General features: G+C 42.9%; 1 long non-coding RNA gene across 1 annotated transcript in view; it reads left to right on the plus strand.

The window, feature by feature from the left end:
- LOC106568353 (uncharacterized) overlaps positions 1–7,966 on the plus strand; it is a 73,784-nt gene extending 65,818 nt beyond the window's left edge. Inside the window, exons 2-5 of the long non-coding RNA XR_001320269.2 lie at positions 3,859–3,946; positions 4,108–4,187; positions 4,684–4,833; positions 6,683–7,966. This is a non-coding gene — a long non-coding RNA (uncharacterized lncRNA). The remainder of the gene's footprint in view (positions 1–3,858; positions 3,947–4,107; positions 4,188–4,683; positions 4,834–6,682) is intronic.
- Positions 7,967–15,630: the final 7,664 nt, after the last annotated feature.

Below are 15,630 nucleotides of genomic sequence, written 5' to 3' on the forward strand. Positions count from 1 at the left end.
AAAGGTTAGTAGCTAAGAGGAGTAAAGACAGGTTAGTAGCTGAGAGACGAGTAATGACAGGTTAGTTGCTGAGAGGAGTAATGACAGGTTAGTAGCTGAGAGAGAAGTAACGAAAAGTTGGTAGCTGAGAGGAGTAATGACAGGTTGGTAGCTGTGAGGAGTAATGACAGGTTTGAGGCTGAGAGGATTATAGATGGGTTAGTAGCTGAGAGTAGTAATGACAGGTTAGTAGCTGAAAGGAGTAATGACAGGTTAGTTGCTGAGAGAGGGGTAATGACAGGTTAGTAGCTGAGAGAGGGGTAATGACAGGTTAGTAGCTGAGGGAGGAGTAATGAAAGGTTAGTAGCTGAGAGGAGTAATGACAGGTTAGTAGCTGAGAAGAGAAATGACACTTTAGTAGCTGAGAGAGGAGTAATGATAGGTTAGTAGCTGAGAGAGAAGTAATGAAAAGTTTGTAACTGGGAGAGGAGTAATGACAGGTTAGTAGCTGAGAGGAGTAATGACAGGTTAGTAGCTGAGAGGAATAATGACAGGTTAGTTGCTGAGAGGAGTAATGACAGGTTAGTAGCTGAGAGGAGTAATGACCGGTTAGTAGCTAAGAGGAGTAATGACAGGTTAGTAGCTGAGAGGAGTAATGACAGGTTTGTAGCTGAGAGGATTATAGATGGTTAGTAGATGAGATTAGTAATGACAGGTTAGTAGCTGAGAGGAGTAATGACAGGTTAGTAGCTGAGAGAGGGGTAATGACAGGTTAGTAGCTGAGAGAGGGGTAATGACAAGTTAGTAGCTGAGGGAGGAGTAATGACAGGTTAGTAGCTAAGAGGTGTAAAGACAGGTTAGTAGCTGAGAGATGAGTAATGACAGGTTAGTTGCTGAGAGGAGTAATGACAGGTTAGTAGCTGAGAGAGAAGTAACGAAAAGTTTGTAGCTGGGAGAGGAGTAATGACAGGTTAGTAGCTAAGAGGGGTAATGACAGGTTAGTAGCTGAGAGGAGTAATGACAGGTTTGTAGCTGAGAGAGGGCTATACTAGAATAACAGTTATAGCTGAAGATAATGACAATTATAGCTGAGAGGAAGTAAAGAAAAGTTTGTAGCTGAGAGAGGAGTAATGACAGGTTAGTAGCTGTGAGAGGAATAATGACAGGTTAGTAGCTGAGAGGAGTAATGATAGGTTAGTAGCTGATAGAGGAGTAATGACAGGTTAGTAGCTGAGAGAGGAGTAATGACAGGTTAGTAGCTGAGAGGAGTAAAGACAGGTTAGTAGCTGAGAGAGGAGTAATGACAGTTTATGAGCTAAGAGAGTAGTAATGACAAGTTAGTAGCTGAGAGGAGTAAAGATGATTTAATAGCTGAGAGAGTAGTAATGACAGGTTAGTAGCTGAGAGAGGGGTCATGACAGATTAGAAGCTGAGAGAGGAGTAATGACAGGTTAGTAGCTGAGAGAGGAGTAATGACATGTTAGTAGCTGAGAGGAGTAATGACAGGTTAGTAGCTGAGAGAGGAGTAAAGACAGGTTAGTAGTTGAAAGGAGTAATGACATGTTATGAAATGAGAGAGGAGTAAAGACAGGACAGTAGCTGAGAGAGGGGTAATGACAGTTTAGTAGCTGAGAGGAGTAATGACAGGTTTGTAGCTGAGAGAGGAGTAATGACGGGTAGTAGCTGAGAGAGGGGTTATGACAGATTAGAAGCTGAGAGAGGAGTAATGACATGTTAGTAGCTGAGAGAGGAGTAATGACAGGTTTGTAGCTGAGAGAGGAGTAATGACAGGTTAGTAGCTGAGAGAGGGGTAATGACAGATTAGAAGCTGAGAGAGGAGTAATGACAGGTTAGTAGCTGATAGAGGAGTAATGACAGGTTTGTAGCTGAGAGAGAAGTAATGACAGGTTAGTAGCTGAGAGGAGTAATGACAGGTTAGTAGCTGAGAGAGAAGTAACGAAAAGTTTGTAGCTGAGAGAGGAGTAATGACAGGTTAGTAGCTGTGAGAGGAATAATGACAGGTTAGTAGCTGAGAGGAGTAATGATAGGTTAGTAGCTGATAGAGGAGTAATGACAGGTTAGTAGCTGAGAGAGGAGTAATGACAGGTTAGTAGCTGAGAGGAGTAAAGACAGGTTAGTAGCTGAGAGAGGAGTAATGACAGTTTATGAGCTAAGAGAGTAGTAATGACAAGTTAGTAGCTGAGAGGAGTAAAGATGATTTAATAGCTGAGAGAGTAGTAATGACAGGTTAGTAGCTGAGAGAGGGGTAATGACAGATTAGAAGCTGAGAGAGGAGTAATGACAGGTTAGTAGCTGAGAGAGGAGTAATGACATGTTAGTAGCTGAGAGGAGTAATGACAGGTTAGTAGCTGAGAGAGGAGTAAAGACAGGTTAGTAGTTGAAAGGAGTAATGACATGTTATGAAATGAGAGAGGAGTAAAGACAGGACACTAGCTGAGAGAGGGGTAATGACAGTTTAGTAGCTGAGAGGAGTAATGACAGGTTTGTAGCTGAGAGAGGAGTAATGACGGGTAGTAGCTGAGAGAGGGGTTATGACAGATTAGAAGCTGAGAGAGGAGTAATGACATGTTAGTAGCTGAGAGAGGAGTAATGACAGGTTTGTAGCTGAGAGAGGAGTATTGACAGGTTAGTAGCTGAGAGAGGGGTAATGACAGATTAGAAGCTGAGAGAGGAGTAATGACAGGTTAGTAGCTGATAGAGGAGTAATGACAGGTTTTTGCTGAGAGAGAAGTAATGACAGGTTAGTAGCTGAGAGGAGTAATGACAGGTTAGTAGCTGAGAGGAGTAATGACAGGTTAGTAGCTGAGAGGAGTAATGACAGGTTAGTAGCTGTGAGAGGAGTAATGACAGGTTAGTAGCTGAGAGGAGTAATGGTAGGTTAGTAGCTGAGATAGGAGTAATGACACGTTAATGGCTGAGAGAGGAGTAATGACAGGTTAGTAGCTGAGAGAAGTAATGGTAGGTTAGTAGCTGAGATAGGAGTAATGACACGTTAATGGCTGAGAGAGGAGTAATGACAGGTTAGTAGCTGAGAGGAGTAATGGTAGGTTAGTAGCTGAGATAGGAGTAATGACACGTTAATGGCTGAGAGAGGAGTAATGACAGGTTAGTAGCTGAGAAAGGAGTAATGACAGGTTAGTAGCTGAGAGAGGGGTAATGACAGGTTAGTAGCTGAGAGAGAAGTAATGAAAAGTTTGTAGCTGAGAGAGGAGTAATGACATGTTAGTAGCTGAGAGGAGTAATGACAGGTTAGTAGCTGAGAGGAGTAATGACAGGTTAGTAGCTGAGAGGAGTAATGACAGGTTAGTAGCTGAGAGAGGGGTAATGACAGGTTAGTAGCTGAGAGAGAAGTAATGAAAAGTTTGTAGCTGAGAGAGGAGTAATGACATGTTAGTAGCTGAGAGGAGTAATGACAGGTTAGTACCTGAGAGGAGTAATGACAGGTTAGTAGCTGAGAGGAGTAATGACAGGTTAGTAGCTGAGAGGAGTAATGACAGGTTAGTAGCTGAGAGAGGAGTAATGACAGGTTAGTCGCTGAGACCGGAGCAATGACAAGTTAGTAGCTGAGAGAGGAGTAATGACAGGTTAGTCGCTGAGACCGGAGCAATGACAAGTTAGTAGATGGGAGGAGTAATGACAGGTTAGTAGCCTACACCAACAGAAATAAGACAAGCTTTATGCTCCTCTTGCACTCTCTCCCTCTTTCTTTTATGTCTCCCTCTTTTTCTCTCACACTCTGTGCGTGTGTGTGTGTGTGTGTGTGTGTGTGTGTGTGTGTGTGTGTGTGTGTGTGTGTGTGTGTGTGTGTGTGTGTGTGTTGTTACTGAGAAGTCCTGTTGACTTGCTCTCTGTGTTCAGTCCTCCACAGGTGGTGACTCCTCCACAGACCGTTGCTACCCCTCCCCACAGTGAAGGCAGTAGCAGTACAGACTGTGTTACCATACAGGTACTAAACAAACACACATAACATTCACATCACATGTTTTACTGTAGCAGTAGCAAGCCTTTGCTATTAGATAGCTTTAACACCACACAAGTCAGTGTTTTCATGATGGCAAATGTACTTATTAAATTACATTTAACTTTACCTCTCTTCTCCCGTCTCAGTCCGAAGAAGAAGGGGAGAGGGGGCTGACTTCTGAGTGGGTATGGGACTGGTCCAGTCGGCCTGAGAACCTTCCACCAAAGTAAGAACCTACGCATATAATTGGAATGACTCCAAATTGATTTTCACTGTAATTCATTCTAATTCCATTGACCTTCCTTGACCAGTTGCTATGTGAACACATTAACTAACATACACACAGTACTTGGCTGCTTAGAACAAGCACTGACTCATGAGGGGCCTATGGATGTGCTAGAGGGAATGTAGTTATTATTTTAATACATAATGAATAAAACTGTGTACAATAGCATTGAAACCTGACAGATAATATCTCTCCATTACGTCTGAACATGACATGATTGTCTTTTCATGGTATGAGACTACAGAATTTCTCCTGAGAAATCTCCTTTTATCTTGAGGAAAAAGACAAACCAAAATGTTTCATTTATGTCTTCCCCCTCTCTCCTTCTCTTCCTCCTTTCCTTCTATCTATGTTCCCATTTCTCTTGATCTCTCTAAATCTCTTTCTTTCTTCATCTCCCTTGTTTCCCTTCCCCCCATCTCTCTCACTCCCCCAGGGAGTTTGTGTTCCAGCACCCGAAGCAGCAGTCAGGCTCCCTGAGTGTAAGGAAGAGTGAGGTGATGAAGAGAGGCCTGTTCTCCTCCGACGTCCTCATGATCCTCATCCCCTCACTGCTGGTCTCACACCTTCTCACACTGGGAGTGGGGTAAGACACACACACACATACTACCGTTCAAAAGTTTGGGGTCACTTAGAAATGTCTTTGTTTTTGAAAGAAAAGCACATATTTTGTCCATTAAAATAACGTCAAATTAATCAGAAATACAGTGTAGACAATGTTCATGTTGTAAATGACTATTGTAGCTGGAAACGGCAGATTTGTTAATGGAATATCTACATAGGCGTACAGAAGCCCATTATCAGCAACCATCACTCCTGTGTTCCAATGGCACGTTGTGTTAGCTAATCCAAGTTTGTAACTTTAAAAGGCTAATTGATCATTAGAAAACCCTTTTGCAATTATGTTAGCACAGCTGAAAACCGTTGTTCTAATTAAAGAAGCAATAAAACTGGCCTTCTTTATTAGACTAGTTGAGAATCTGGAGCATCAGCATTTGTGGGTTCGATTGCAGGCTCAAAATTGCCAAAAACAAATAACTTTCTTCAGAAACTCCGTCTATTCATGTTCTGAGAAATGAAGGCTGTTCCATGCGAGAAATCACCAAGAAACTGAAGATCTCGTACAATGCTCTGTACTACTCCCTCGACAGAACAGCGCAAACTGGCTCTAACCAGAATAGAAAGAGGAGTGGGAGGCGGCGGGGCACAACTGAGCAAGAGGACAAGTACATTAGAGTGTCTAGTTTGAGAAACAGACGCCTCACAAGTCCTCAACTAGCAGCTTCATTAAATAGTACCCGCAAAACACCAGTCTCAACGTCAACAGTGAAGAGGCGACTCCGGGATGCTGGCCTTCAGGCAGAGTTCCTCTATCCAGTGTCTGTGTTCTTTAGCCCATCTTAGTCTTTTGTTTTTATTGGCCAGTCTGAGATATGGCTTTTTCTTTGCAACTCAGCCTAGAAGGCCAGCATCCCAGAGTCGCTTCTTCCCTGTTGACATTGAGACTGGTGTTTTGCGGGTACTATTTTATGAAGCTGCCAGTTTCTCAAACTAGACACTCTAATGTACTTGTCCTCTTGCTCAGTTGTGCACCGGGGCCTCCCACTCCTCTTTCTATTCTGGTTAGTGCCAGTTTGTGCTGTTCTGTGAAGGGATTAGTATACAGCGTTGTACGAGATCTTCTGTTTCTTGGCAATTTCTTGCATGGAATAGCCTTCATTTCTCAGAACAAGAGTAGACTGACGAGTTTCAGAATAAAGTTTTGTTTCTGGTTATTTTGAGCCTGTAATCGAACCCACAAATGCTGATTCTCCAGATATTCAACTAGTCTAAAGAAGGCCAGTTTTATTGCTTCTTTAATCAGGACAACAGTTTTCAGCTGTGCCAACATAATTGCAAAAGGGTTTTCTAATGATCAATAAGCCTTTTAAAATTATAAACTTGTATTAGCTAGCACAACGTGTCATTGGAACACAGGAGTGATGATGGTTGCTGATAATGGACCTCTGTACGCCTATGTAGATATTCCATAAAAAATCTGCTGTTTCCATCTACAATAGTCATTTACAACATTAACAATGTCTACACATTATTTCTGATCAATTTGATGTTATTTTAATGGCCAAAAAAAAAAAATCTTTAAAAAACAAAGACATTTCTAAGTAACCCCAAACTTTTCAATGGTAGTGTATATATATAACAGAGAAGTACAGGACATATTAGCTACCAGCAGAGATAATGAGATGCAGTTTGTCTTAGTAATGATAATGAAGTAGCCTACTATTTGGCCACCACCACCTGACTGTTTCCTAATGGCAGCAATCTGTTTTCATACAACAACCAGGTAAATGTGGTTAAAAAATTGCAGATTAAAGTTATAAGTATAAGTATTGTGTTGTCAATATTAGCAGTATATTTCTCTCTCCCTTTCTCAGGATATACATAGGGAAGCGATTGGCTGCCTCCACAACTAGCACTCTGTGACATGTGCTCCAGGACAGCGCTCCCATTTGTTGACGGCAGACCAATAGGAATGCAGCCCTTGCCACAACACACCTGTTGCCCCCCTCTCTCCCTGTCATGGGGCAACATAGGACCAGGCTTTTCTTTACCACTGTCTCTCTGTCTGTCTCTCTATGTCTGTCTGTCTGTCTGTCCACCACCCACCAGCACTTTGTGTGTCTGTCCATCAGTCAGTCACCCAGCATCTCTGAATCTGTGATTGTCCCAGGGCCAGAGAGAGAGAGAGAGTGTAGTGTGTGTGTGTGTGTGTGTGTGTGTGTGTGTGTGTGTGTGTGTGTGTGTGTGTGTGTTGTCAGGGCCGGAGAGAGACTGCTATACAGACATTGTGTTAATAACTCAGACTGAGATCGCTATTACTTTACCAGCAGAGTAACACTGATCTCAGTAAACTAACAGAGAGAAACGAGTGATGCGATGGAGAGAGAAAAAGGAGAGAGAAAGGAGAGAGAAAAAAAGAGAGTAACGCCTCACTAAATCCCCATGGAAGGTGAGAGCAGGGCGTTGAAGAAATGGGGTATATAGTCCAATGCTTGCCCAAATTTAAACCAAAATCGAATTCTGGTGAAAGAAAGTCCCCAACAGTATATCTTTATATGACTTTGGCCACCAATAATATGTGTCAGAAATAACAGATCTGTGATAAGCCCGTGTGGTTTGTATAACGTTGAGGAATGGTTTGTATAACGCTCTAAGTGGTTTATGACAACACAGGTGGCGCTGGTTGTTTTCGTTGTCCTCTATAACCATCTGACTGTTTAAACCCTGAACTGTTTGAAGGACCATAAGCCCATTAAACTTCATTCCTCATACAGCTCCTCATGCCTGTGGTCCATTTGTCTCTCTTACTAGATCGTTCCTTTTTTATACACTTTTATTGTGTTTGGTTACGCAATCATTTTATCCTAATAATGATACAAGTGCTAGAGAGCAGTGACATAATAACATATACAGTACCAGTCAAAAGTTTGGACACACCTACCGTAATTTCCGGACTATTAAGCGCACCTGAATATAAGCCGCACCCACTGAATTATTTTTTGTATTTTATTTTGAACATAAATAAGCCGCACATGTCTATAAGCCGCAGGTGCCTACCGGTACATTGAAACAAATGAACTTTACACAGGCTTTAACGAAACACGGCTTGTAACAAAAATAAATAGGCTTTAACGAAACACGGCTTGTAACAAAAAATACAAAATTAGCAGTAAGCTTTAGTTGTCTTTTTGCACCGAGTCAATTCCTCACGCTGCTGTTTCCAACGTCTTATCATCGACTCATTAAGACCAAGCTCCCGTGCAGCAGCTCTATTTCCCTTTCCAACAGCCAGATCAATCGCCTTCAACTTGAAAGCTGCATCATATGCATTTCTCCGTGTCTTTGCCATGATGAGGGTGACAAAATGACTACCGTAATCAGAATGATGGGAAGTTTGAGAGCGCTCGATTTAATCTAAACAGTAAACAAAAAAGTTGTTTGACCTTAACCCGTTCGGCAATTTCATTGGTCTAATGAAAGCTTCATGCCGCCAAAAAACCTGAGCACGTCACAGAATGTGTTTTTTTGGGAGAAAAAAAATTTAAAGCGGGAAAAATCCATATATTAGCCGCGTCATTGTTTAAGCCGCGGGGTTCAAAGCGTGGGAAAAAAGTTGCGGCTTATAGTCCGGAATTTACGGTACACATTTAAGGGTTTTTCTTTATTTTTTACTATTTTCTACATTGTAGAATAAAAGTGAAGACGTCCAAACTATGATATTACACATATGGAATCATGTAGTAACCAAAAAAGTTTTAAACAAATCTAAATGTATTTTATATTTGAGATTCTTCAAAGTAGCCACCCTTGGCCTTGATGACAGCTTTGCACACTCTTGGCATTCTCTCAACCAGTTTAATGAGGTAGTCACCTGGAATGCATTTCAATTAACAGGTGGACCTTGTTAAAAGTTAATATGTGGAATTTCTTTCCTTCTTAATAAGTTTGAGTCAATCAGTTGTGTTGTTTTTTTAATTTATTTTTTGTTTCACCTTTATTTAACCAGGTAGGCAAGTTGAGAACAAGTTCTCATTTACAAGTGCAACCTGGCCAAGATAAAGCAAAGCAGTTGTCACGTCCTGACCAGTAAAGGGGCTGTTTGTTATTGAAGTTTGGTCAGGGCGTGGCAGGGGGTGTTTGTTTAGGGTGTTTCGGGGTTGTTTGGGTTATGTTCTATGTTAGTGTATTTCTATGTTATTTCTAGTTGGTCTATTTCTATGTGGTGTTTATTGGGTTGACCTTCAATTGGAGGCAGCTGCTTCTTGTTGCCTCTGATTGAAGATCCTATTTATAGGGGTGTTTGTTCTATGGGGGTTTGTGGGTAGTTATTTCCTGGTTTAGTGTTTGTTGCACCTGACGGGACTGTTTGGAGTCGTTTGTTTTGTATACGTGTTTATTTTGTTTTTCCTTCTTCAAATAAAAAAAGAAGATGAGTATTCATATTTCCGCTGCGTTTTGGTCCACTCCTTACGACAATCGTGACAGCAGTTTGACACATACAACAACACAGAGTTACAGATGGAGTAAAACAAACATACAGTCAATAATACAGTAGAAAAATAAGTCTATATATGTGAGCAAATGAGGTGAGATAAGGGAGGTAAAGGCAAAAAAAGGCCATGGTGGCAAAGTAAATCCAATATAGCAAGTAAAACACTGGAATGGTAGATTTGCAGTGGAAGAAAGTGCAAAGTAAAAATATAAATAATGGGGTGCAAAGGAGCAAAATAAATAAGTAAATACAGTAGGGGAAGAGGTAGTTGTTTGGGATAAATTATAGATGGGCTATGTACAGGTGCAGTAATCTGTGAGCTGCTCTGACAGCTGGTGCTTAAAGCTAGTGCTTAAAGCTAGTGAGGGAGATAAGTGTTTCCAGTTTCAGAGCTTTTTGCAGTTTGTTCCAGTCATTGGCAGCAGAGAACTGGAAGGAGAGGCGGCCGAAGGAGGAATTGGCTTTGGGGGTGAACAGTGAGATATACCTGCTGGAGCACGTGCTACAGGTGGGTGCTGCTATGGTGACTGAGATAAGGGGGGACTTTACCTAGCAGGGTCTTGTAGATGACCTGGAGCCAGTGGGTTTGGCGACAAGTATGAAGCGAGGGCCAGCCAACAAGAGCGTACAGATCGCAGTGGTGGGTAGTATATGGGGCTGTGGTGACAAAACGGATGGCACTGTGATAGACTGCATCCAATTTATTGAGTAGGGTATTGGAGGCTATTTTGTAAATGACATCGCCGAAGTCGGTAGGATGGTCAGTTTTACGAGGGTATGTTTGGCAGCATGAGTGAAGGATGCTTTGTTGCGAAATAGGAAGCCAATTCTAGATTTAACTTTGGATTGGAGATGTTTGATGTGAGTCTGGAAGGAGAGTTTACAGTCTAACCAGACACCTAGGTATTTGTAGTTGTCCACATATTCTAAGTCAGAACCGTCCAGAGTAGTGATGCTGGACGGGCGGGCAGGTGCAGGCAGCGATCGGTTGAAGAGCATGCATTTAGTTTTACTTGTATTTAAGAGAAGTTGGAGGCCACGGAAGGAGAGTTGTATGGCATTGAAGCTCATCTGGAGGGTTGTTAACACAGTGTCCAAAGAAGGGCCAGAAGTAAACAGAATGGTGTCGTCTGTGTAGAGGTGGATCAGAGACTCACCAGCAGCAAGAGCGACATCATTTATGTATACAGAGAAGAGAGTTGGCCCAAGAATTGAACCCTGTGGCACCCCCATAGAGACTGTCAGAGGTTGTGACAAGGTAGAGGTGGTATACAGAAGATAGCCTTGCTTGATGAAAGACCAAGTCCATATTATGGTAAGAACTGCTCAAATAAGCAAAGAGAAATGACAGTCCATCATTACTTTAAGACATGAAGGTCAGTCAACACGGAAAATGTAAAGAACTTTGAAAGTTTCTTCAAGTGCAGTCGCAAAAACCATCAAGCCCTATGATGAAACTGGCTCTCAGGAAGTCTCAGAGTTACCTCTGCTGTAGAGGATAAGTTCATTAGAGTTACCCTACTCAGAAATTGCAGTCCAAATAAATGCTTCACAGAGTTCAAGTAACAGACATATCGCAACTGTTCAGAGGAGACTGCATGAATCAGGCCTTCATGGTTGATTTGCTGCAAAGAAACCACTACTAAAGGACACCAATAAGAATAAGAGACTTGCTTGGGTCAAGAAACATGAGCAATGGACCAGTGGAAAACTGTCCTTTGGTCTGATGAGTCCAAATTTGAGATTTTTGGTTCCAACCGCCGTGTCTTTGTGAGACGATGAGTAGGTGAACGGATGATCATTGCATGTGTGGTTCCCACCGTCAAGCATGGAGGAGGAGGTGTGATGGTGTGAGGGTGCTTTGCTGGTGACACTGTCTGTGATTTATTTAGAATTCAAGGCACACTTAACCAGCATGCCTACCACAGCATTCTGCAGCAATACGCCATCCCATCTGGTTTGCGCTTAGTGGGACTATCATTTGTTTTTCCACATTACAATGACCCAAAATACACCTCCAGGCTGTGTAAGGGCTATTTGACCAAGAAGGAGAGTGATTGAGTACTGCATCAGATTACCTGGCCTCCACAATCACCGACCTCAACCCAATTGAGATGGTTTGGGATGAGTTGGACCGCAGAGTGAAGGAAAAACAGCCAACAAGTGCTCAGCATATGTGGGAACTCCTTTTGAAAAAGCACACCAGGTGAAGCTGGTTGAGAGAATGCCAAGGGTGTGCAAAGCTGTCAAGGCAAAGGGTGGCTACTTTGAAGAATCTAAACTATAATATATATTATGATTTGTTTAACACTTTTTTAGTTACTACATGATTGCATATGTGTTATTGCATAGTTTTGATGTCTTCACTGTTATTCTACAATGTAGAAAATAGTACAAATAAAGAAAAACCTTTGAATTAGTAGTTTCTTTTGACTGATACTGTATATCAAAACTCAGACATTTGTATAAGTTAGCCCTGATTCTCATTCAATTATCTGTCAGACTTGTTTGTGTTAAGCCATTGTGTCACCGCAATATATTCTCATTTAGTCATACATCAGTGGAGGAACAGGCTACTTCAGTAACGCGAATGTTGGTAAGTCATTTTCTGTACCGTAAACTGCAACATCTGTTGGCCATTTTACAGCTTTTCCATGGGAGGTGAATCATTGTGCATCAAAGTGTTTATATGGTAAATAAGTTCACCTGGCTACTTCTGGATTTCTTGTGTGTGTTGAGACTATATCCAGAACACACTCAGCTACACACTCAGACACACACACACACACACACACACACACACACACACACACAGTCTGAAGGTTTTACAGGAATGCAGTGACATCATCAACACCATAATTTATCCGTGTGTATTTTCCCCCATATGTCTTCATCCCCCCAACCCCCCCAATTCAGACCTTAACACTTTTATTTTCTCAGTCCTCCTGACATCCCTTCAGACCTTAACCCTTTTATTTTCTCAGTCCTCCTGACATCCCTTCAGACCTTAACCCTTTTATTTTCTCAGTCCCCCTGACATCCCTTCAGACCTTAACCCTTTTATTTTCTCAGTCCTCCTGACATTCCTTCAGACCTTAACCCTTTTATTTTCTCAGTCCCCCTGACATCCCTTCAGACCTTAACCCTTTTATTTTCTCAGTCCCCCTGACATCCCTTCAGACCTTAACTCTTTTATTTTCTCAGTCCCCCTGACATCCCTTCAGACCTTAACCCTTTTATTTTCTCAGTCCTCCTGACATCCCTTCAGACCTTAACCCTTTTATTTTCTCAGTCCCCCTGACATCCCTTCAGACCTTAACCCTTTTATTTTCTCAGTCCCCCTGACATTCCTTCAGACCTTAACCCTTTTATTTTCTCAGTCCCCCTGACATTCCTTCAGACCTTAACCCTTTTATTTTCTCAGTCCCCCTGACATCCCTTCAGACCTTAACCCTTTTATTTTCTCAGTCCCCCTGACATTCCTTCAGACCTTAACCCTTTTATTTTCTCAGTCCCCCTGACATCCCTTCAGACCTTAACTCTTTTTTAAAAATGTAAGTGTGCTGACATGAAATCAGTCAAGACTTTTACACTTGCAGCTTTCCCATGAACCGAACACCGACCATGTGTAATGCATGCCCTCTTACCCCATTTAACATCTCATATAAAATAACGGGGCTTGGCTGGGCCTGGCCGGGGGAGTGGAGTGCTATTTTACTGCCTGGGGTAAATTGCTCCCATTTGTTCTGAGCCCTGGCCCAACTAAATGGGTTTTTCATCCATCAGCAGGGTGTTTGATGTGAAGGCTCCTGCTGGGGTCACACTGCTAGCTGACAGTGCAATCGCTGTTGTACATACTGTTGTTGGAAGAGCACAAAAACACCTGGTTTCCATTCTCAAACAGACAAATGCAGACACACACGGCCACATGGTTATACACATATGTTTACACACACAAACACACGGCATGCGTTGTGTTCTGTACTGCACCGTTTTTACACAATATTTTACACATGCATTAATTAAAGAACAAGCGCTAGGTTGATTGTAATTGGTCAATTTAGATTAAGTAATGTTATAGAAGCAGTTTAGGAGGACGAGTGGATTTGAATGTTTACATGTTTACATTTGAGTAATTTCGCAGATGCTCTTATCCAGAGTGACTTACAGGAGCAATTGGGGTGCCTTGCTCAAGTGCACATCAACATATTTTTCACCTAATCGGCTTGGTGATTCAAACCAGGGATCTGTCGTTAAGTAGCCCAACGCTCTTAACCTCTAGGCTACCTGCCGTCTTCTACAGTGATCCACCCTGTACCCCTCTGTCCCCCTCTCACCCAGAACCAGTTCACACAGTAAGAATCTGGCTCCCACAGGTGGTACAGAGAACCCCCTAACCCCCCTAAGAAATCCATTCATTTCCTGAACCTCCGCTTCAGAGAGTGGGACGTCTGTCTCTCTGTAAAAAGCATTATCTTTTGGCCTCTCTTTCCCACCAAACAGGAAATAGAGACTCCAGTTTCATACGGCCTGGGCCGAACGAAGGAATGCATTTAAATTGGCATGTCAGATCCATGACTTAACATTCAACAAGGTGACCAGATTACACCAAGCTCCGCTCAAGAAATTGCATTTCCCACATGTGTTCATTCAAAGGGTTAGAACCTAAATTATTTTCCAATCGTTTCGTTCTGAACAGAACCACCATTTTTTGGTTTTCGTTCCACTGCTCTGGCCAGAAAAATAAAGTTCTGAACTGGTTAGAACCCCAAAAAGTACAGGTTTACATTGTTCCTTTTTAACCTGTGAAATTAACAGTTGTTTACATTTAGCTCATTAAATGACTTCACCAATCAGTGCGGATAGAGCAGGAAAGCTAGTTGTTTACATGCGTGATGGACAGAGAAGTGTAGCCACGGGTGGGGAGAGATCAAGAGAGGGTTCAGGAGGAGGCTTGAAGCGCAGGGCATCTTGTTATGACATGCATTATGTGAATTAGGTCCATATAATTATACCTAGGAAGAGCGGCATCTATGGAGAAACTTTGAATGTCCTTTGAGCTAGCTAGCTAACGTGCTTGTGTGTGCAAAGCAGCACCAGAATTAAAAACACGTCGTTCCTTTTTTTAGTTAATAAATCCAATGTGAAACGTGATAACTAGGCCTATAGTATCCTTAACTAGCATTGAAAAATGTAATCCATTCTTCTCTATCTATTTCAAAATTTCTCTCCCTATCTTCTGAATCAAGCTTGTAACGTCAGTACATGTCACGTTCGTTGTATGGAGTAGACCAAAATGCAGCGGGAATGTGTATGCTCATCTTCTTATTTATTAAAGAAACGAAACAAAACACTTGAACAAAACAACAACAAAACAACAGTCCCGTAAGGACAAATGACTATACGGAGAAACAACTACCCACTAATCCCATAGAAAAAACACCCCTATTAAATAGGGCCTTCAATTAGAGGCAACGAGGAACAGCTGCCTCCAATTGAAGGTCAACCCAATAAACTAAGCATAGAAATAGAATAACTAGACACAGACATAGAAATAGACTAACATAGAACATTGCCCAACAAACCCAGAAACACTCTAAACAAACACCCCCTGCCACGCCCTGACCAAAATACAATAACAAACAACCCCTTTTACTGATCAGGACGTGACAGTACCCCCCCCCCAAAGGTGCATACCCCGGATGCACCTCAAACAAAAAAAACATAAAAATAAACCCCAAAACAAAAATAATCCCAATCTAAAGGGAGGGAAGGGAGGGTGGCCACCGTCACCAACGGTTCTTGTGCTATACCCCCCCCTCCCCAATCCTCCAACTACGGAGGTGGCTCAGGCTCAGGCCTTAGTCTCCAACCTAACCTGTCCACCCCACTGAAGGCTCAGTGCTAAGGCGCTGAGGCGCTTCGCTGGGGACCTCAGGCTGGAAGGCGCGTCGCTGGAGACCTCGGGCTGGAGGGCGACTCTGGGAGCTCCGGACTGGAGGGCGACTCTGGGAGCTTCGGACTGGAGGGCGACTCTGGCTGCGCCGGTTCCGGACTGGAGGGCGACTCTGTCTGCGCCGGTTCCAGACTGTAGGGCGACTCTGGCTGCGCCGGTTCCGGACTGTAGGGCGTCTCTGTCGGTTCCGGACTGTGGGCCGTCTCTGTCGGTTCCGGACTGTGGGCCGTCTCTGTCGCTTCCGGACTGTGGGCCGTCTCTGTCGCTTCCGGACTGTGGGCCGTCTCTGTCGCTTCCGGACTGTGGGCCGTCTCTGTCGCTTCCGGACTGTGGGCCGTCTCTGTCGCTTCCGGACTGTGGGCCGTCGCCGGAAG

Source organism: Salmo salar, chromosome ssa13, assembly GCF_905237065.1.
Source record: "Salmo salar chromosome ssa13, Ssal_v3.1, whole genome shotgun sequence".
NCBI lineage: Eukaryota > Metazoa > Chordata > Actinopteri > Salmoniformes > Salmonidae > Salmo > Salmo salar.